Here is a 22,491-nt window from a genome sequence, read left to right as displayed (position 1 = left end):
ATGTTACTGTATGGCTTACTCAGTTTCCAAGTTTCAGCTGAAATAAAAATGGTCAGAAAAGCTTTTCCTGAACATCTTCTCTAAATAGTTACCATTATTACTATGGTGGTACTATGTCCTGTTCGTTCATAGCACTTTTATCTGCTTCAGATTATATTTTGTTTACATATTTGTCTCTCACTGTACCACAGGGTCCTGGGTTGGTGTCTGTGTCATAAAGGGTACTAAATATTTTGACTGTTCCCCTGGCTGGACTTCTAATCTGAGGTCTAAGTCTACTCTATGTTGCTATATAATACATGGAAACCTCCATACTAATTAAGAAATTCCCAATGGTAACGTGAACAAATTAAAGCAAAACCATGGTGCCAGTTATGGTAAACTGGGGGGAGGGTCTGTGGGTGTAGGTTTGTGTTTGGGCCTGAGATGGGGAGGTCTGTGGCAAAGGAGGATTGCAGAGCGAGCTCCTTTATTTTCTTTTGGATGAAGGAAATCTCTGCTGCTTCCAAAGAGAGGAGGAGCTAAGAAGTCCAACTTATACTATGTTGTCTCTGTGACTATATTCTTAAGCAGAGAGATCCTGAGTGAGCCTTTCTCCAGAAGCTGGCTTAATTGGATTCAAACCGGCCAGAATGAATTCTTAATCAGAACATATTTTATTTGCTTAAAATGAATATTGTTGCAGTTACCCCCCTATTTATTAACAAAGTGGTCATTAACAGCTATCAGTGGCTGACCTTGACAGATTCCATTACTGAAATAATGAAGTCTGATGGGTTACTATTATTAACATGTGCTAATGGTTTTACATTTGCCGAGCAAGAGATTGGAGTGAAATAGAGCTGCTTACTCAGGCAGGTTGACCACAGGGAGATGGAAGGAAGTAATGAAAAGCACAGGGAGCTTGATGAAAAATGAATGGCTCCCAGGAAGAATTTCTACAAATGAATGCAAATTCAGATATATATCTTTTAATCACCATGTTGAAAAGGTTGATTACTTAATATTAGAATCACCAGATGTTTTTGTTGTAGGCAGAAATGGGAAACTAAGTGGGAAAATAGGAATTTATCCCTTTAAAAGGTCCTAGTGATTTCATAATAGCTGGTAGGAAACGGAACCAAAATGATAAAATGAAGAAAGCAACCAGGTTTAGAGCCAAATGGAGGAGAAAAGCTTAGAAGCAAGAAAAGGAGAATAAGATGAAATCCTATTGAGTGTTAGCATTTCTGAAACTTGGAGTTTGGGATTCCAAAGGATATGATTTTATTTTATTTTTTCTCCTAAGCAGCTTCCTTCTCACTGACATACTTTTAGATTGTGAAAAATGTCCTTCCCTTATCCCCAAAACCATTATTAAATTTTCAGTACCTCTAGACACATGACCCAGCGACAGATACCAACACAGCTCCTTCTACCACCCCTCCCCCATCCTCAATCAGCTGCGGGCCAAGGAGTAAACTTGCCCTTGTGATATAGTTTGGGAGACATAGAAAGGTCTGTTTTCAAATTGTCTCTCCCACCTTCCCCAAATTTTCCCATCACAGATTCATTTCTTTATATTGCACGTCTTGATCTTTCTGGCAATCTCTACTTAAAATCTCTACCTTCCATTTCTGGAAGGGGTGATAACTTAGAACCCATTAGCTCTTATCAACTAAAACCTTATCCCAAATAGAAGTCCTGTAGGGGCTGAAGCAGATGGAATGAATTATTTTGGAGAAATTTCCCCTCCTCCAAGTGTTACTTTGCAGAGGTGGAAAAGCCCATTTGTGCCTCTCTTACAACTCTGAATAGGAGGTTCCTTCTCTGGCTTAATCTCTATTGCCCAGACTTCCTGGATCACTAATTACCAAACTGAAATCAGTTTGTTTTATGCCTTTACCTATTGCCAAAGAGCCCAAGGTAATGAGGAATACTGGATACATGAGGGGACAACCCCCCTTTAGAAGACAAAAATAGACTGTCTTGCTGTTGCCTGCCCTTTAGTTCCTGGGAGTTGGGGCAGGATCCTACTAATTTCTGACATAAGAAATTAGCTGCGGACTTCAAAATAACCTCTGTGCAAGCATGCAAAATAGAGAACCAGACGACAGCGAAGAAGTTCCTTGTCAGATTTGACTATTACAATGAATCAAATTATTGTACCTTCTGTAAGTGTACTTCAACCCAGCAGTTGGTGCACAGTATATAGGCAATACGTACGGTTTTGAACCAATCAATTTGAGCATTTCACACTTTAGAGGAGATGACTCACAGCAAGTAGCTCCTTGAAAAAACATTTTTTCCCCCTGTGTGTTCAGTCATTAAGGGCCTATTCTGTAGGTACCACAATCTAAGAATAGAGGTAAGCACTGTGTAAGATACGCTCTATGCAAATTAATGTATTAGGGAAGGCAAACTATACTATCAAGTTTAATAAAATATAAGCAGGTCAAGGAAAATTAGCAGGGAAAAAGGTACTGTAGAACTTTGGGATAGATCCAGGGTGGCTCTGAGGGACATAGAGGCCCCCAAAGAGAAACCACCCAAATAGGAAAGAGAAATGGGGAAATAAAAACTGGCTGACCCTTGATTGGAAGATGCAGTTGTTAGTGACTCCTATTAAATGAAGTCTTTGTAAGACAACTTACAACATCTGTTGGGGCAGTTAACTCTAAGAGTGTCCTCTAATTGGTAAGAACTTTGCTGGTAAAATACTCCACTTTACAGAACTTGGAGGCAAGACCTACAGGAAGAGTAAGAAGTGAAGTGAAGGGTGGGTAGGATCGGAAATGATATTTCAACCCTGAAGCCAAAGAGCCTAGTAACTGGGGGAAGAGCAGGCAGGTCCTAAGGGAGATAAGGTGCAAGTGAGGTGAAGTGAGGGTGGAGAAATGGGCAGGTGCCTGAGGGCAGAAGGACTTATTTAGCATTTAAGCCTAACGAAAGCATTTCACAGTCATCCTAAGGGAGATGGGAAGCCATTGAAAAGTTATTAAAAGGTCTTTACTTACATAGCTCATACCTCTGAATTCTGTTGAATAATGAATCAAACCTGTGGTGGTTTAAACACTCAAGTGTTCATCTACAAATTAACTGGGTTAATAGGTATATGTATTGAGTATATAAACAATTTTGGCACCTTTGTGACCAGTTGATTACCATGAAGGCATTTTATGAGAATGAAATATACAGAGTACATCGACCACAGCTGACTTTTCCTTGAGGTAAGTAATGGTATGACTTTCTTGATTGTGAATCTTATCAAGTACTGAAATCCAACTTTTTAATAAAGTAGTATAGGGGGTTAGTTTTCATAAGGTATAATGGAAGTTCGTGAGAGCATATGATTGTTAAATGCAACATTTTCAATAGCACAACACATGAGGCAAAGAGCTATAGTAAGGCAATATACCCAAGGAAAACTAAGTCCTTTGCTTTGTTCATTATAACACTTTATTTGAATATCCCTATTTTGGACTATGTAGAAAAATACTGGTACTACTTATAAAATGACATTTGTTCTACAAATAAAACAAGTTATTGGTGGAAATATTAACTTAAAAGAGTAGAATGCTTTTAAGCACGTGTTGGTCATTTCCGTGTAAATGACTTAAATCACTAATTATACAAGTTTTCAATTTAATCCTCAAAGAAAATATCAAGGACCTCTATACTGACAGTCTCTTTGGTATACCCTGTTTTACCATGTACGTTTGAGAGTAAAAGTTTCTTTTAAAATCTGTAACTTAGGTTCTTTAATTCAGACTTATTTTCCCAGCAATTAATCAAATAAAGTCACATTATAAATGGTTGTACAACTTTGAGTTAGCATATTACTTGTATAGACTTTAAGGGCAAATACAAATTAAAAGCAAGAGGATAAATACTCCTTATTAAAAATAAGGGAAGAGACATTCCCTTCCCTTCTCTTAGAGCATTTTCTTTTGTAAAGTTGTAAATTCTTTCTCTGGCTTTGGGCTTAAAATCTTTTAAAAAGCCTCTTGCAAGTCTTACAACTAGGAATGTCTTTCCCAAGGACCAGGGAGCTAACCCTTTGAAATGCCATCATCAAGGGAGATAGGACCTTTAAATAGCAATAGACATGTCTAGTGGCTATCTTTACAGTTCAGAACTATTGGATTCAAGGCAAACACATTTTGGGGTCATTTACTTAGAGTATATGTATATATGGGTACGTGTATGTATATACACAACCTGTGCTATTGGGGGCAGGGGGCGGATAAATCTGTAGTATGGAATGCTCATCAACATTTATCACTGACTGGAGGATACACAGACCGAAGTTGAAGCACCCCTGAAAGTTGTTAGCGGCAATGGGAATGTGTGGGTGCTCAGAACAAAGTAAACTTTTCTGGGCTCCCTCCAGCCATCTCATGAGACCTTTTTGCTCTCTTCATTATTTTCAAGTTCTGCTGTCTTTATCTTGCCCACATCCTGGGAATCCTAAGAGGATTCATTTGTAAGAGTTTTATAAATTGCTTTGTAGATTAAAATTCTCTATAAGGTGTTTATTACTCTGAGCAGTCCTGACTTGGAGAGATTAGACTTCTGACAGTTCACACTTCCAGGGCTCAGAGAAGTGCATCTGTGTTATTAACGCAGGAGGCCAGCTCACATAGATACAGTTGGATCAGGTGATCCGCTTCCTCATGTGCTTACCTGTGAAGCTGACCTGTCCTTCAGCCTTAGCCTGGCCTCACAGTTCTCCCTTCTCTGCTTCCCTCCTTTTCCTGGGGTCTCTCAGCTCTTGGGCAGAGCCACCCTAGACCTGCCTAAAGGCCTTAGGGTAGGGAGAGGCTGAGGAAAGATAGTGCTGCACAGTGGAAATAGTCATGGACTTCAAGTCAGAAGATGTGCATTTGACAAATTCTGCCTTCTTAATTATGAAATCCTGACTAGCTACGTAGTCTCCTTGAGCTAGTTCTCATTTAACAAATTTATTGAGCACCGACTCTTGGGCTTGGTATAGTACGTGGGGCTGGAGATTCATCAGTGAAGTAGACTACAAACCCCTACCCTCATGGAACTTTCATTTCAGCTGAAGATAAAACATAAGTAAATATATAATAGAAGCTAATAAAATAAGGTAGAGGGAGAAAATGGATAAAATGGATGGGGAATAGATGGGAGAGAATGTGATAACTTCTCTGGGGAGATCAGGGTAGGCCTCACAAGAAATAAGCATTTGAGCAAAGGCTTAAAGCAAATGAGGCAATAGAGCATGTACCCAATAGAACATGTACCTATCTTGGGAAGAACTTCCAAATTGAGTCCAGAAACAGGAAAATAGGAAACTAAAAACTAGTGGTTGACCCTTGCCTGGAACTAATAACAATGACAACAGCATATTCTTAAAATGCTTACTATATGCTAATCATGTAGTAGACATAAAGTTATCTGGCATATATCTTATATCTAAAATATATCTATTCTACAAGCTGGTTACAGCTGACCTTCATCCTGGAAAGTGGAGGCTAACCCCCAAATCTTAACAAATTCCCAGTCTCGGGGAAGGGGCCATTTTCAATTTGAATGTCTTATTCTACAGTCTACCATTTATGGATTTATATCAACATTATGACAGAGCCTGGTACTAATATGAATATGATGTATTATAAAATTGTGGAGACAATTCTTCATGGAACTTTGAGTTGCTATTTCTCCAGAGTATCTTTTCAAGGATGTCTGAATAGTGAACAACCTTGGATGATATAGTGTATCCATCTGAAGCAAAGGGGGAGGTTGCTTACTGCTTATCATAAAAGATTTGGGTTTGTTACACTCAGATTCCTTTTCTCTGTGCAATCTACTGTGGCTCCCTTGGCATTGCCCTGTGTGAAACAGGGCTCAGGCAACCAGCACAAGAAAATGATAATACTCTGGTTGTTACTGCTGGGAATCTCTGGTCCAAGAGTCTCATGTCATCTGCCAGCATCCATGAAACTGTGGCAGGCTAACCTGTTACCTTGCAAGTAAAGTAAAATCTAAGATGCACCCTTCAAACTTCATGTGCACTTTTTGAATGAATTAGCAATTTTGTTAGACCAAGGGAATAGTTAAAGGAATGTAAGAAATGATGATATACCTTATAAACAAATTATTGAAGAATTTCCTGAAGTCTAAATTTTAACTTTGTCCTGATTGAGTACAAAATACCCAGATAACGTAGGAAATAGTTCATCAACTGTCTCAGCACTGCTGCAAAGAGGGGGTCAATTCTCAAGTAGCTGGTTTCCTTAGGCAACTGGGAACCTAGTCAGTCTGTTAAGTTCACAAGTTTATATTATCAGTGGAAACTCTGTTTCCATATTCAAACAAATTTTTTTCCCCCATTTCTCTAAAGGTATGGGGATGTGTTTTCCCTAAAGAGGTCAGACTTCAGGGAGCACATAACATTTGAATAATCTGAACACTCAGCTTTCTTGGATGTGCGATGCTGCCAGAGCCAGGGCAGAGAGTCAAGCTGAATGGAATTACTGAATGTGTTTGTGTGGCTGGAAATGCAGCTTGAAGATGAAATGGAAGGCAAAACTCTGACAGCTTGGTATTGAGATTTAACGCTTGTACAAGGTCTTCGAGGGTGAAGGCATGGCTAAGAACAAAACTATTCAGAACATGTATTTGGAGGAATTGACCATATGACCAAAAGCAAACTCCTACTCAAGAAATTACAAACTAACACTTCCCTAAAATATCATCATTGGATTTTTTTCCCCTTAAATTAGGGAACTGCACCTTTAAAGATGTATAACTATTATACGTAGTTCTTTGAGAGAGACTACTCACAGGGAGTGTACCTTAAATTCCCTATATTTGACCGAGTTTCTATTTTATCCTTCATACAGAATTTATATCATTTATCTTCAGGCACTTCCCCAAGGAAGTCTAGGGTGGCTATTCATCCTTGAAATATCCAAAAGGGCTTATAAAGTAATCTACATTCACTAACAACTGGAAGATTGCCATTTCTAAAGATGGAAAAATTATTCTCAGCTTTTAACATTGTCACATAGAAATTTCAATACTTTAAAATATTTTAAAATAATTATAGGAAAAACACTTTTTGCAAGTCTGCTTTTTTACTCTCAGATAACTATTGTTGGATTACTATTTAACAGTAATACTTGAGGTGATAAAGTCACTTTAAGGAATTGGAAGGGAGTAAAAAGGGAAACTAGATTCAAAGAACAGTGATGACACCAAAAGCACAAGCAACAGAAGAAAAAATTGGACTTCATCAAAATTAAACTTTTGTGCATCAAAGAACACTATCAAGAAAGTAAAATGACAACCCATAGAATGGGAGAAAATATTTGCAAATTGTATCTGACAAAGGTTGAATATCCAGGATATATAAAGAATTCCTAAAACTCAAACATTCTAATTAAAATGGACAAAGGACTTGAACAGACATTTCTTCAAAGAAGATATGCCAAGGTCAATGAGCATATGAAATAACACTAATCATTAGGGAAATGCAAATCAAAGCCACAGTGAGATAACACTTTACACCTACTAGGATGGCTATAACAAACAAAAAAGAACAAGCTTTGGCGATGATGCAGAGAAATTGGAATCCTTGTACATTACTGGTGGGAATGGAAAAATGCACAGTTACTGTGGAAAATAGTTTGGCAGTTCCTCAAAAACTAAACATAAAATTGTCATATGACCCAGCAACTACATTCCTCAGTAAATTCCGAAAATTGAAAATGGGACTCAAACAGATCCTTGTATGCCAGTGTTCATTACAGCATCATTCACAATAGCTGAAGGATGGAAACAACCCAACTATCAGATAAAATGTACATGCAATGGACTATTCAGCTATAAAAAGGAATAAAGTTCTGATAGCGTGCTATAATATAGATGAACCTTGAAAACATGACAAGTGAAATAAACCAGACAAAAAAGGACAAAGTTTTACTTACATGAAATGCCTAGAATGGATAAATTCATATCCAAAGTAGATTGGAGGTTACCAGGGGCTGGGGAAGGAGGGAATGGGGAATAATTGCTTAATGGTCAGGGTTTCTGTTTGGGGTGATAAGTCTAGAAATAGACATTGGTAATGGTTGCATAAGATTATGAATATAATACTCCTAAATTGTATACTGAAAATGGCAAATTTGTTATTTAACCATAATTTGTGTAAATGTACATACCTTTCATTTGTGACTTTTAAATAATTTAGGTTCTAAATTGGTCAAGGGATTTTTAAAACTGACAAAGTAAAATTACTGGGACCAAAGTAAATATATCTGAGGTAATTATAGGCAAGTGAAACTAAAAGGACAAATAGACTACTGTAGGGATAGAATGCGATCAAATTATATGCCAAACTACTGTTTTGAATACACTACTTTATTAGTCAAAACTAGAAACAGAATTGGGAAAATGGCTAATAAAGTATAATATATCAACATGAGGGAATAACTTGTAGCCATTAAAATCATAATTATGAAGCCCCTATGGAAAAATAAAAACACATTAATACATTATATGATGTATCAGAATATAGAATAGCAAATATAATATCTTTGCTAAAATACATTTTATGTGGGAGTCAAAACAAAAATAGTTCTAGGAATAAAATATTTCTAATGCTATTGCTCCAATTTTTTTCAAAAAAGGAAAAGTGAAATATATTGGTGGGCTCAATACTTTCTCTCTCTAGTAATTACCTATTGTGCAAAGTAATGCTGGTGTTTTGAACTAGATTCCCTTTATCCTGGAGCTGTATCAATTATATTCAATTTTAGTCTGAAGGCTTATGTCTAAATTGGGCTACAGTTAATGACAGTAGAGTTAAATCAGTGGTTTAAAGGTGTTATAAGTTAAACTCCAATTAAGTGTTGCTTGGGATCTCACGAAATATTCTCATTTAATGCCAAGACTTCAGGGTTCCTTTTATATAACTATAGGACTATAGAGTTAGGAAATTGGTAGTCCAAACTCATTTTACAAGTGAGGAAACATATACACAGCCTGTATTCTGAAGAAAGCCAGATAGTAGCCCGGGTTGCCTGGGTCTTAATACTCTGCTCTAATCCGGTGCTGCACGTGCATGACAATGTATTATAGCCAGAGGAGCTTGGTGCTGGAAGATTCATCTTCAAAATGTTGTTAGCTTATTGCTGTTAATACTAAATTAACCAAACCCATCATCCCTTCTCTCCTCCTTTAACTTTTAGGATATTTTACATTGTGAGAATTATTTCAGCTGATCAGTAATTAGACTTTTCTGCATGCTAGAAGCTTAATGCAGAAAAAGCTTTCTAAAGACATATAAATGCAACCTGATTTGTATTTCATAGCTTGTGAAAAATCTGTTAAAAGCCCATAAACTAATATTATTCTCTCAATAGGGTCTGTGGTTTATTGACCAAAACCAACTCTATTTCAAAATATCAATAATTACAAAGTGTTAGTAAACTCTCCAGGTAGGCAAATGGATGGGAGTTGGAGATAACACCACCTGTCTTGGTCAGGCCAGTAAGAGGTTTCAGTGCCTTTCTCTGTATCTTGACACCCAACTTGCTCTAAGCATAATTCTGAAGGTCGAAATAGAATCCCTCTGTGCCAGAACAAAAGCCTGTTTGTTCAGCGGCTTGCTGACAATCTTAGGTATTGAGACCTAACAGTAGAAAATATTATAGAGCCGGAAAGGATTATCAAAATGTAATTTAATTCTAGACAAATCACACATAAGTCTTATGATTTCAAAAGACGTCCAGGGAAGTCACTTCAGTTGTATCTTTTGTTTCTTCCTCTTCAATTCTGTTAATGTTCATGATGTGCAATGATAGCTTTAAAATATCATGGTGCTCTTTGAAACGTGAGAAGGTACCTTGTTACCTTGACCAGTTTGGAATGAAAACCGTACTTAAATTTAGATTTTTAAATCAAAGATAAAAGATTATAAAGAATCAAGGCCAACGCACCTGGTTGAGGAAATCAGGATTGGCTCATTAATGGTCAGTTTTGCCAGCATTTATCAAGTGCCTACTGTGCTAGTGATGAGTGAATCAAAGACAATAAGACATGACCCCTCCCTGCACCTGAGAGGTTAAAAACCCAGTATGGTCTACTGCATGGGTTGATAGCTCTGTGCAACACTATCATTGGTTCGTTGCAAACAAGGGTACGTGCAATGTACTTATCTGAAATTTTAGAAAGTGCATATGTGAGGCGATCCATGAGAATAGACATTAAAAAGTCCATCCCAATTCTAAACTGATAGTTTAGACAGTGCTTCTTGGTGCACACCAATTCTTGGGCTTCCCCTTGGTTTCTCCTGAATCAGATTATCTGGGAGTGGGCCCTAAGAATATGCACTTTCCTGTGATTCTAACACACTTCCATTGTTTCCTTAGAGAAAAGTCATCCTTCACAGCAATAGTTTCTCATCCAAGGGTGAAACGGTCTTCAGTGATGGGTCATTATTTTTGTGTCTTTCACATTGTTTCAAAAACTGGTCTGAGAGTGGTTATGAGGGATGCTTAGAGAACTAGTTCACTGTTTATCTTTGAGTCTTTCACTCAGTTTTCTCTAACACTTATAAATGGTTTAGCCAAACGTGAAGAAAACAAAACAGGCAGGTGAGCAAGTGCTGGCTAAGACCATTCCCTGAGGAAAGGGTGGCTGGTGGAGACTTCGTTCTGAAGGCCATACCCAGAATCCCAAAGTTCTCCACTCCCCTGAGGACATTCCCTAGTAACACTGCTCCTGTAATGGCTTTCACTATAATGATATACACAAACAGTCAAAAATGAAACCCTCATTAATGTAATGAAACTATTTCTTAATAAGGCTCTCTGATGCTGAGTTTAAAGCACTAAGTTATTGAAAAGACAAAACCATGAGTTAGCTTTGCTTGAAGTTAGAATGTGAAATTTTCATGGTATGTGTCTCTCATTCTTAGCTTCTATGACGAGCCTTGCCAAACCTGTTTCTATGGAAACAGACATTAAATCTGTGAGAATACTAGAGAAGCTACAATCGAGATGTTCTTGTAAATTTTCATTTGCTGTCCTTTGCCAGGTGATGCCCCCGATGCAAAATGGGCACAGGTGGACCTTCTAAAGATGACTTGCTATCAGGGAAAAATTACAAGGGCTTCTAGGAAACCCTGTTTCTCTTTCTCCCTTTATTTTCCTATCCTCTTCTTTCTTCTTTTTTCCCTCCTTTCTTTGTTCATTTATTCCTTTTATTTATTCAATCAACAAGCATAATTGAGCGCCTATATGTGGTTAAATCTAGACTTTATTCCCATCTTATATGGGTCAGATAGATGTCTTTAGGAGACAAAACCAACCGGGATACTGTCTTCAAGTATATTTGGGGAGCATGTCAGTTAAACACACTGATAGAAGGGCAGGGTTGTTGTCTCTGCATCCCAACCATCCAAAGCATGATGGCTCAGTGCACATCTAAGAATGATGATGCCTGAATAGAATGGTTGGAGCTGCAACAGAACGCTGACAGACTCTTGTATGGGGAGATGTTGGAGAGTTGGGGTAGCTGAGAAACATAAAAGGCATCCCTCCTTTCCCTTTAAGTAGAGAAACCACAGGTACATGGTTTGTGGTACATCATGGACATCTACCAGGGGTTCAGAAACCAGGGCCTAAAACAGAAATAGACAAAATAACCAGTGTGCCAAAGACAAACAACAAATGGAGATCAGCTTTCTTCCAGACAGGCTTGAATATCTTTCATGGATGAAACAAAAAGTTTAATAAGCAACAGCCCTTACCCAATAGGTGGGTTAATTGCTGTATTAGAGGAAAAAAGAGAACCCCTGAGTAGACAGACTTTTGGTTTCTATGTCAACTGGGTGGTTTCCAAAGTTCCTATATCAAATGTAAAAACTGGGTGGTTTCTTTGAATAAAACACACAGTGGGCATTAACTTGGTCATGTTTTAATTATCTGAGTACAGCCTGTAAACAAGGTCACCCATATAAACCTTTACAATGGTTCATCTGGGAGTTAAAAAGGAATAGGAATATGAAAAAGAATCCATCCTATAGAATATAGAGAAATGTAACTAATTTTGGAAATGTTTTAAAAATCTAAGATAATGGCAAGCATTGATAACTTATCATAAAGGTTGTCATGGCCATATTCTAATAGGAATTGAGCAAGAAGTTTCTATCCACCTGTACACCCCACCATAGCCAACAGTCCTAACTCCTGAAATCAAGCTTTAATTAAAAAAATAAGAAATATGAGGCTAGATTAGAAACTAAATTTAGGAAGACATTTTAAAGTACCGGCATACTTCACGCTTCCGGACCCTGTGGCCAAAACAAAGGCTGTTACCCCTCACTAAGCAAGAGAGCAGAATACAGGGCAAGATCAGAAGATGCCACCTTCTAGAATTAAAATCAAGAAGGATCATAATAAAATGGATGAAACTCTTCATCTGCAGAATTCTTCCTAGAAGCAACTCTGTAGAAGAAAGTTTTGAAAATGTATCTGATAAAAACATATCTTCCTGTTTATCCGAGACTCCAAGGTGCCTCTCTTAGCCAGCACCTGTAACATGACTAATGCAAGCAATCTTAGAGCCATAACGTTTATATATAATGGGCTATTTTGATGACTGAGATGAAATATTGAAAGAGTCCGAGAGCTAAGAAATCTTCAGCATTCTTTCAGTGCTGTCCAGGGGAAAGATGTTCTGATTCTTGATGACCGGTCTTGCTTATTTAAAGACAAATATCCCTAGAGTGGAAAAGGGCATCTAACTCATCAGTTAGAGTTAAATGAATTTAGACATCCTTTAAAGGATATTTTGATATCTCAATCCTTTATCAAGCTATATCATGTCTTTTGCCTGCATTCTCTTTCTGGAGAGTTCTGTCTCATTCTCCATTTCCCCAACTTTTCCCCCTTTTTCAAAGCTCCACTCAAATGTACGTTTTCATACAACCTTCTCTTATCCCCCAATTCTGGTGAGTTCTTTGCATTTATATTATAATGGCAAATTCTGTTTTCTGTTGTAGATCGTGCTCCATTAGACTGTAAGCCCTTTGCTGTGTACTTATATTTTGATTCACGTTTTAAAAAAGCTTAAATGTATGCGTCAAACCCTTTGCTACGTGCTTGCTTGTATATTTGTTCAGTTCTCACTGTGTCCCTCACGTGCTTGTACTGCCTCTGGCCCATTATGAATCCTCCCTTACTTCACATTGCTATTTTGTACAGCCATCTGAAGGGATTGCCCTGCCAGGAAGGAGACTCCCAGGCCAGTGAATGGGTCCAGGAAAATGGGTATATATTACCTATGTATTAAATAAGTCAGCTTACTGGAATTTGACTCATGTAGGTCAACTTCCCAGAGTGTGATTATTCCTGGGCAAAGCAGGGGAAAAATCTGAACTTGCAAAGTTGATGTCTGGACTGTAGAATGTGGAGACCTTACTGATGTCCAGCTGCAATGGTGAGATTCTGCCTGGGAGACCCATGAGGCCTCTAAGAGACACATTACGTGCCTTCTCATAATGAGTTTAAAAAAAAAAAAAAAACAGCCAATGGAAAACTACCCTGAGATGCTATGTAGATTCTGACATGAGAGAACTGGGCTTAGGAGTGGGACAATTGTCCCACACTTTCCAAATAGGTCTTAAAAATCTCAAACTAAAACTCACCATCTGGTGGGGAAAAAATTCCACATCTTTCTTACAGACCCTACTAATTAGGCATTTATAATAACCACAACATGATTGGTATTAAGTAGAAAAATAAAAGTAGTTATTTTACATAAATGTTAGGCTTTCATAGAGTATGGGGAAAGCAATCTCTAAAAATAGCTTTCTGAAACCAAGTGCACAAGGAAATAAGTTTCTTAAAGATGCTTTCAGCCTCTGACTCTAGAAATTAATTTTTGGATAGGCATTATCTATTATATAACTTGGGCTTAAGAGGAAGTATATATTTTTTTGTTTTCTCTGGGAACTCATCCGGTGAGGGAATAAACAGATGATTATAATATGTGAAAAGATAATACATGTAAAGGTTGTGGAAGACTCCAAGCAGGGCAAATACCTAATCCTTGGAGAAAAGGGAGAAATCGAGAAGGCTTCCTGAGCCTGGCAGCTTCCACTCCTTCTTGGAACACAGTCACCATGCTCTGAGGAGCCCAGGGCTCCTTGGAGGAGAGGAGACCCGAGACACTCAGTGTCTGTCCCCAGCTCAGCTCCCAGCCGACAGCCAGCGTCAACCACCAGCCATGTGAGCTCTCCATGGCAGATGTCCAGTTCAGAAAAGCCTCCAGATTGTCGACTAGAGGCCCAGCCAACAACACATGGAGCAGGAAATCACCCAGTGGAGCCCAAGTCAACCCACAGAGTTGGAAAGATAATAAAATGCTGGTTGTTTCCAAATTAAAAAAAAAAAAAAAAAGAAGGCTTCCTGGAGGAGGTGGTGCCGAAAGAATAGTAGAAATTAGCCCAGCAAGGAGATGAGAAGGCATTTGCAGCAGAAGATGCAAAAATTAAGGTGAAATGACGTGGGAATTAGGGGCAGTTTATTGTAACTGGAGAAGAAAATGTGAGGCAAAGTATGGTGGGAGATGAAATGGAAGTGTGGATGGGGACCATACTTACAGGGCCTTGTGTCTCTCACTGAAGAATCTATAATCCATCGGCAGCAAAGTCATTCAAGCGTTTCCAACAAGAGTGATTTAGTTAAACCTTTATTTCATAGGGTGACTTTGGTGACAAGGTGGAGACTGAGGGCAAAAACCAAACAAAAAAACCCAAAACCCTGTGGACAGGGAAATGCGTGCAGTATCACAGGACACATGATGCGGCTGAATGAAAGGAGAGAAGGCTGATGTATGAAACAACTAGCAAGTAAAAACCAAAAAACCCAAAGGACTAGTCAATTGCTTAGGTGTGGAGGTGAGAAAGGGGAGGGATTTTGGGTATCGAGTGACTGAGCAGATATTAATGCCATGTTCTGAGATAGAGATTTCAGGAGGAGGAATGGCAGACGATGAGCACAGCTTTTGATCTGGTAAGACTGGGGTTCCCGTGGGCCTTCTGGCTAGAAGCGCTCAGCACATAGTTGGATGCAGGAGTCTTAAGCCCTGGGGAGCACTGTGGGCTGGAACACAGATTTGTTAGTTCCTCAGTGTTCTGCTAAGAGCTGAATCCATGGAAATGGAAAGGACCCAGCAAAAGCAAGGAGGAGAAAAAATAAGGTAGAGAATGGATCTCTAGAGAACACTACCATATAAGGAATAAGAGAAAAAGGAGCTAACAAAAGCAACAGATCAGAGAGGGAGGAGAAGATGATGAGGAAGGAGACAGTTTTGAAGAGGAGACGTCAATACACACAAATAAATGCATAAAAGAATAGTAGATAAGGTATGATATGTATAAATAAAATTTGGATCAAGATGGTATTCAAGCACATGTCCATGTGTCTATACTCCCTCCTAAAATTCCATTTAATGATTAAAAAAGATAAAGCACATTGATCAGAATAAATTATAACAACCCAAGAAAATGTCAACTCGTTAGTATTTCACAAATGATGGAGGACTCTCTGGAAGACAGCAGATGGGACCTGGTTTAGAGAGAAGTAGAAGTTGAAGAAAGGGCCAAAACAAAAGAAAAAACTGCAGTAGAGGTCAGCAGGGTCTGGAGGGCACAGCTTGAAATGCAAGCCTAGAGTCGAAGGATATACCAGTAGAAGGGGACTGAGGGGGCTTTGCTTGGCAAGACTCACTCCTCTCCTGCTTGTGCCCTACATTGAACGGTCACAGAGAGGTTCAAGGTCTGCACAGTACCTGTGGGTGCTGGTCTGGAGAGATAGGGAGCGATGAAGGGCAAGTTCACTTTTATTCCCTATAGTTGGAGCCGTTTGACTTTCTCACATTGAGGCTGTATTCATGTATTACCTGAGTACATTATTAAAATAGAAACAATCTTTTGGATTTAACTGGGAATCAGGATGGTTTTAGTGACCTTGAAGAACAGTAAAAAGGAGGGAGGTCAAAGCTGGATGGTGCTTGGAGGTATAAACGAGAGGTGACAAAATGGAGCAAATGAGTAGAATCTTCAGAGGGAATTAAATCAGAGGGAGGGAGATGGAGAGGAGTCAAGAAAGATTCTTCTGGGAGGGATAGGAGGTAGAGACAAAGTACGGAAGAACCTGCGTCTTCTTGGGATACCAATTTGGAAATTGAGAACTGAAAGTGGAATTGGCACGTGGGAGTAGAAACAGAAAACGAATTGCGCCTGACGGCCCCTTCTTAGGGCAAAAGGGAATAAGATGGTCTGCTTAGAGAATGGCACCCGGGGTTGATAAGAAGACTTGAATAGGAAAAAGACTTGAAAAAATCCACTAAGGACGAAGCAAAGGATTGACAGCAATGAGAGTCGAGGCAAGGTTGGAAACCACGGATAGGTGGTGTCCGATTCACAGCATGTGACTTTCTCCAGGAGCGCTTGGTTACAGAACGCAGCAAAACAGTAAAGTCCGGTTGTGCAGGGTTGGCGTTTTGTTAGGCCACTGAAAGAACAGGTACCAGGGCACAAAGGGTGCGGGTGATAACAGATTGATCAGATGATCTGCTATCGCTCCTGACTTAGTGAAGATTCCTACACAAAGGGTGCGGGTGATAACAGATTGATCAGATGATCTGCTATCGCTCCTGACTTAGTGAAGGTTCCTACCCGCGGGCCCAAAAGGGATGGATAGATTTGGAGCAAGTATATACCTCCATAGCTTGTGAGTTTCTGACACAGTCCAAGGGCAGGAGGGGTGATATGTGGATGCTGGTCCTCTGCTTTAAGTGGCCAGAAGCAATAGGAGTCCCAGCCCTGTGCTTCCTCCTCTAACTTCTCCTCCTTGGAAGAATGATGAACCAAAAGCCAAGAAACTCAGTCTATGACGAAGGTCAAATTAACAGAGGATAAAGCGTTTCTTTTTCATTGGGTCATTTCTTAATTTTGTCCACCAGTTTCCCGTGGCCACGGAGAGTGTATGCTACTAAGTGCTGTTTTATTCAGCACGTAGTCCCATGGCTATGGCTAGAGTTTGCCCTGCAGAGAGAAGTCAGCTGTCACTCTGGAAGGCTCTGAGCTGCCCAGGCCAGTAAACCTCCTCTTACCCATGGGACAGTGTCCTGAAGGACAACCAAGGACACATCCTCCAAGAGCACAGTCTTTGTCGTGATGTTATGTTCTTAAGTATGAGACGAGGTGGTCTGGTGGGGGAGATGTCCCCAAATTCCCTGCACCCGTGTACAGAAAGAGACAGGACCGTTGCACTCAGGGGTCAAGAGAAGGTGGTGGGCTGAGTGGCAGGGCAGTGACAGTGACAGCTGGCTCCTTGGCAGCTCTCTGGCGCTGAAGCACCCTAGGGAAGGCCAGCAGCCCCTCTCGCCAAGGCCGTGAGCATCCCTGCTCTTGGGCACCAACCTGCTCCTCTGCAGGCTGCGGCAGTGCCCAGAGCTCCTTCCTGGACCTCTGATGCGCTAATGCGTTGTGGCAGGGACAAAAAGATGGGGGAAAAAGGGGAGGCGATTTTACTTCACCCAGGAGAGAAATTAGAAGATAGAAGAAACTGAGGGAAAGGCGACTTAGACTAATTCTTCCCAAGTTTCTTTTTGTATCTCGGTAGATGCTCACCTACAATGTGATCTCTTAAGCAGTGGGAGAGAGAACAGGTAACCCAAGTCCTTTCCTGTCCTGGTTGCATGATGAGTATCTGAAACCCAGCTCCTAGGCTGACTCCTGGCAGTAAGGGACTCGGGCATAAACCTTGTAAGGTCCTAGAGGAGAGACTCCCAAGTGGGTTCCGCAGATATATTTGTTTCTGACGGTGGGGTTAGGGATGTCGCCCACTCTAAAGGGCAGCAGAACACCATCTGGTTTTGAGCCCATTTTATTCAGCCAATTTATTTTGTGTTTTTCCAAGCCATTTTTTTTTCCCCAGAAGATATGTTATGATAGGAATACTCAACATACACATTTCACTATCATTCCTTTTGGACCTAAACATGCATTCAAAATGTTTTAAACCTAAGTGCTAAAATTTTAGGTTTTATTTGTTTATATACTTTCACTTTATTCCATATAGAATTTGAGGCTGCTTACAAACCACAAAAAATAAACAAGACCAAAAATATAGTACACAGGTATGCCAGGAAAAAGGTCTAGAAAGTTGACTTAAAAAGTTACATGCAGCTCTAATACAATTTTCTTTTCTGGGACTAGATAGAAGCTCATTCCTAAAAAAACTCAAGCAAGTGAAAATGGTCAGGAAAAGTCTGAAAGAAAGCAATGAAGGAATACTAGATTTAAGAGATAATAAAAGCCATATTACATATCCTCAATTAAAAATATACTGCAAGTGAATGAACAGACTGATCAATAGAACATAAAGTCCAGAAATAAACCCAAATACATACATGGGAACTGAGTATACTAAAGGTGACATATCAAATCAGTGGGGGAAATAAGGGGTATAATAAGTAGCTGTGTAGAAATAATAAAATTAAACCACAGGTTAAATTCTGGATGGGTCAAAGACTTAAATGCATAAAACAAAACCATAAAAATAATGGAAGAGAATATGGAAGAATTCCTCTTATAATTTTGTAGTGGGAAAGGCAATTTTAGTAATGATTCAAAACTCAGAAGCTGTAAAGGAGAAAAGAACATTTATAGATAAAATTATATAAAAATAAAAGTCCATGTGGGGGGAAAGAAAACCACTATAAACAATGGCAAGTGACAACACACTGGGAATACATAGATAAATCGTGAAAATACAGACAAAAAGTTAATTCTTCTATTTTATGTTAGGAAAAGTCCAAGAACCTTACAGAAAGGAGTTCAAATGATGTTGTAAGCTCTTAACATTTATGAGACAAATGCTGTATTTATTTAATCATTCAAGCAACCTCACAATATACGTACTGTTATTATCATTTATTCATCAGGAACTGAAGGTGCAGAGAGGTTAAGTAACTTGCCCAAGGTTACACAGCTTATGGGGACAGAGCCAGATATTTGGCTCCAGGCTTTTGCTTATAACCACCAAATTCTACAGCAAAAACAATAAGCAGCCAACCATAGAAAACATAATATAAATTTGCTCATAAACATGAAAAGATCCTCAGAATACTATATGATCAGATAAATACAATTTAAAACTATAGTGACATATATCATTTTCACTGTCCCTCAAACCTGCCTTATTCAACCGCACTGTCTAGGGAGGTAGGTTTTTTGACCTGCCTGAAGGCATGAGGTTGGACCCAGTGATCTAAGCATTTGGTTTCGGGTTCTATGTGTGGTGTCCCAGTTTGTGAAGGCAAAGGACAAAATAAATGGACACAGCTTGTCTCTTCTTTTATAAAAGTAATAGTGCATAAAATACAAGGTCATGCTTAGCCTTGAGGAAAAAAAAATCTTATTTACACTCATGATACTTCAAAATTACTCTATGAGCTGCAAATATATTTCTGCAATGAAATGAGCACAAGAAAAAAATTAAATCGGTGTCTTTGCTTGCTTGTCAGCATATGACAATGTGAAAATAGTCATTTTCACATTTTCTATCTAATATATACTTTAACCTGCTAAAGATGGTCAAGGAATAAATAGCATCTACTTTCTTTTCTCACATGGCATTAGCAAGGCAATCCTCATGAGGAAAAGGTTTGCTCCTTTTATATATTGTAGTTGAAGTCACGGTTTCCCCTGATCAAGGGAATTGGGTTTATGAAGGCAAAATGAAAAAAAATCCAGAGAACCTCAGGATCATTCTTAATCTAATGCTTCCATCTTTACTCTTATCACTTCTTTGCTCAGAGAAGCTCACAAATAGAAAACTCAGTTGATTTGTAATTATGTTCATTTTCCTCAGAGTTAGATAGAAGCCTTGGCAAAAATAAAACGACCAAGCCGGTTGCAGTAAGGAGGGGAAAGACGAGGCTAATTTCAGAAATTCCTAGTGCAAGAAAACTTGAGTAGTCTATAATGTGGTTGCCAAGGTTGCCGTCTGTTAGATCCTCCCAAACTTTGAGGGTCAGCCATCTCCTCCATAGAGCCCTCCCTCCCATGATGCAGGTGTAACTGTTTCATTCTTGATCATCTAAAGCACTTTCATCATCATCATAACTTGTGGCAAAACTATACAGAAATATATAAGGGAAAATATAACAATCCTATCATTCTTTCTAATTTTACCTTTTTTATGTTGTATACATTTTTTTTAAAATTTTTATTGGAGTGTAGTTGATTTACAATGTTGTGTTAGTTTCAGGTGTATGGTAGGTCCTTATTAGTTATCTATTTTATATGTAGTAGTGTGTATATGTCAGTCCCAATTTATCCCTCCCCATCCCTTACCCTCTGATAACCATAAGTTTATTCTCTACATCTGTAACACTGTTTCTGTTTTGTAGATAAGTCCGTTGGTACCCTTTTTTAGATTCCACATATAAGTGATATCATATGGTATTTGTCTTTCTCTGTCTGACTTGCTTCACTCAGTATGACAATCTCTGGGTCCATCCATGTTGCTGCAAATGGCATTATTTCATTCTTTCTTATGGCTAATTTTACCTTCTTGACAAGCGTGAAGTCTTTCAGTAGTTTCTCAGCGCTAATATGTAAATGTCTCCATATATTATTACTATTATCTTACCCGAATGGGCCCAGGCCATGCATACCACCCTGAAACTTATTTTATTTTTTTGCACTTAACATTCCTCCGGTTGAATATCATAACCCCAACTCGATATTTTTAAGAGCTGCAAAATATTCCATAATTTAGATAAAAATAATACATTCAGCCATGACCTAGCCCTTCCACTTTTCTGCTGTTTCCCCAAATTCCCATAGATTCTTACGTGTACTTTTGTTTTTCTGTAGAACAGATTCTCTCAAGTGGGGTTGGTAGGTCAAATTTTAATATTGAATAACTTCTGCTAGATTGTCCAAGAACAAACAATTCAAATTCACACAAACAGAATCTGAGTACATAGGGCACCATATCCAAAACTGCAGTGGGTGTTTTCACTCATTTTAATGTTGCCAGTTAGATGGGTGAAAGTAGTATTGCGTTATTGTTTTAAATTACATTTCCATGACTGTAAAAAGGCTGAGCATTTTTCATGAGCTTTGTCCATTTTAACTTTCTGTGAATTGCTTGTTCATTTAGTTTACCTATTTCTCTGTTGGGTTGCTTGTCTTTTCATTTTTTATCAAAATGTGCGTGGTCTTTGTATGTTAAGGATAGCAACCCTGGGTCTGTTATTCACAGACATTGAAATTTTTCTTTTGACTTTGTTTATATTGATTTTAGCCACATAAAATGTACTATTTCTAGTGTAGTCAGCTATGTCTATATCAATCTTTATGGTTTCTGCATTTTTTGACTTGTTTAAAAAAGATCTATTGTGCCACTAGGTTATTTTAAAATTATAGAAAAACCTATGAATTGGGACTCAGGGTGAATGAGGAAATAAAACAATTTAGTGGGGTTATTTATTTTATATATAATAATAGAAATATCAGTGTAATGATTATTTGGGATGAGACTATAATCATGAAAGGAATGGAAAAGCCAAGTAGAAATTCAAACTAACTGGGATGGGGCGAGGGAAATGAAGAAAACATTGTGTAAGTCAGCAAACATATGAAACAGGGAAGAAAATGAACTATTACAAAGAAAGATACATGATGAATGTAAAATGGGAGGAATAAAACCAATTATGTCAGTTGTCACAGTAAATGTAGACAGGCTGACTTTTGTTATCAAAAGGCAGAGACTGTCAGATTTTATTTTAAAAAATCCATCTGTAAGTTACTTGTGAAAATATATTTATTAAACAAAAGAACAAAGATATTAAGAATGAAGAGTTGAGAAAAGATAGACTGGAAAGATTCAAACGAGGAGGAGGAGGTATGGAATACTAGTTTCAAATAAAGCAAAATTCAAGGCCCCAAACTGTGTCTCAGCGGGGATTGGGAGATCAAAAATTGGAGTTAGGGCTGTCTAAGCAGTCAGGATTTCAGGGGTTAGGATTCTGGAGTGAAGGGAAGAGAAAAAAAGTAAGGTAATGGTATGAGCCTCCTTTCCCTTTAAGGCATTTACCAACTTGTGAGAAGAACAGATCTCCAGAGGTTGAGTAAAGACATATACACACTACTCTATAGAAGGGAAGTCTACTCAATTCTCTGTAATGACCTATATGGGTAAAGAATCTAAAAAAGAGTGGATATGGATAACTGATTGACTTTTTAATTAATTAATTAATTTATTTATTTTTGCCTGTGTTGGGTCTTTGCTGTGTGCGGGCTTTCTCTAGTTGTGGCAAGCGGGGGCTACTGTTTGTTGTGGTGCGCGGGCTTCTCATTGTGGTGGCTTCTCTTGTTGAGGAGCATGGGCTCTAGGCACGTGGGCTTCAGTAGTTGTGGCATGCGGGCTCAGTAGTTGTGGCTCGCGGGCT

The 22,491-nt window shown here is 38.7% G+C and overlaps 1 protein-coding gene across 1 annotated transcript in view; it reads right to left on the bottom strand.

Annotated features, from left to right (window-relative positions):
• Positions 1 to 22,491, bottom strand: part of HTR2A (5-hydroxytryptamine receptor 2A) — a 58,561-nt gene that overhangs the window by 26,467 nt on the left and 9,603 nt on the right. The gene's annotated exons all lie outside the window — the stretch shown is intronic.

The sequence above is a fragment of the Balaenoptera musculus genome, chromosome 18 (assembly GCF_009873245.2).
Source record: "Balaenoptera musculus isolate JJ_BM4_2016_0621 chromosome 18, mBalMus1.pri.v3, whole genome shotgun sequence".
In the NCBI taxonomy this organism is placed as follows: Eukaryota; Metazoa; Chordata; class Mammalia; order Artiodactyla; family Balaenopteridae; genus Balaenoptera; species Balaenoptera musculus.
This window is presented reverse-complemented; position numbering and strand designations above follow the sequence as displayed.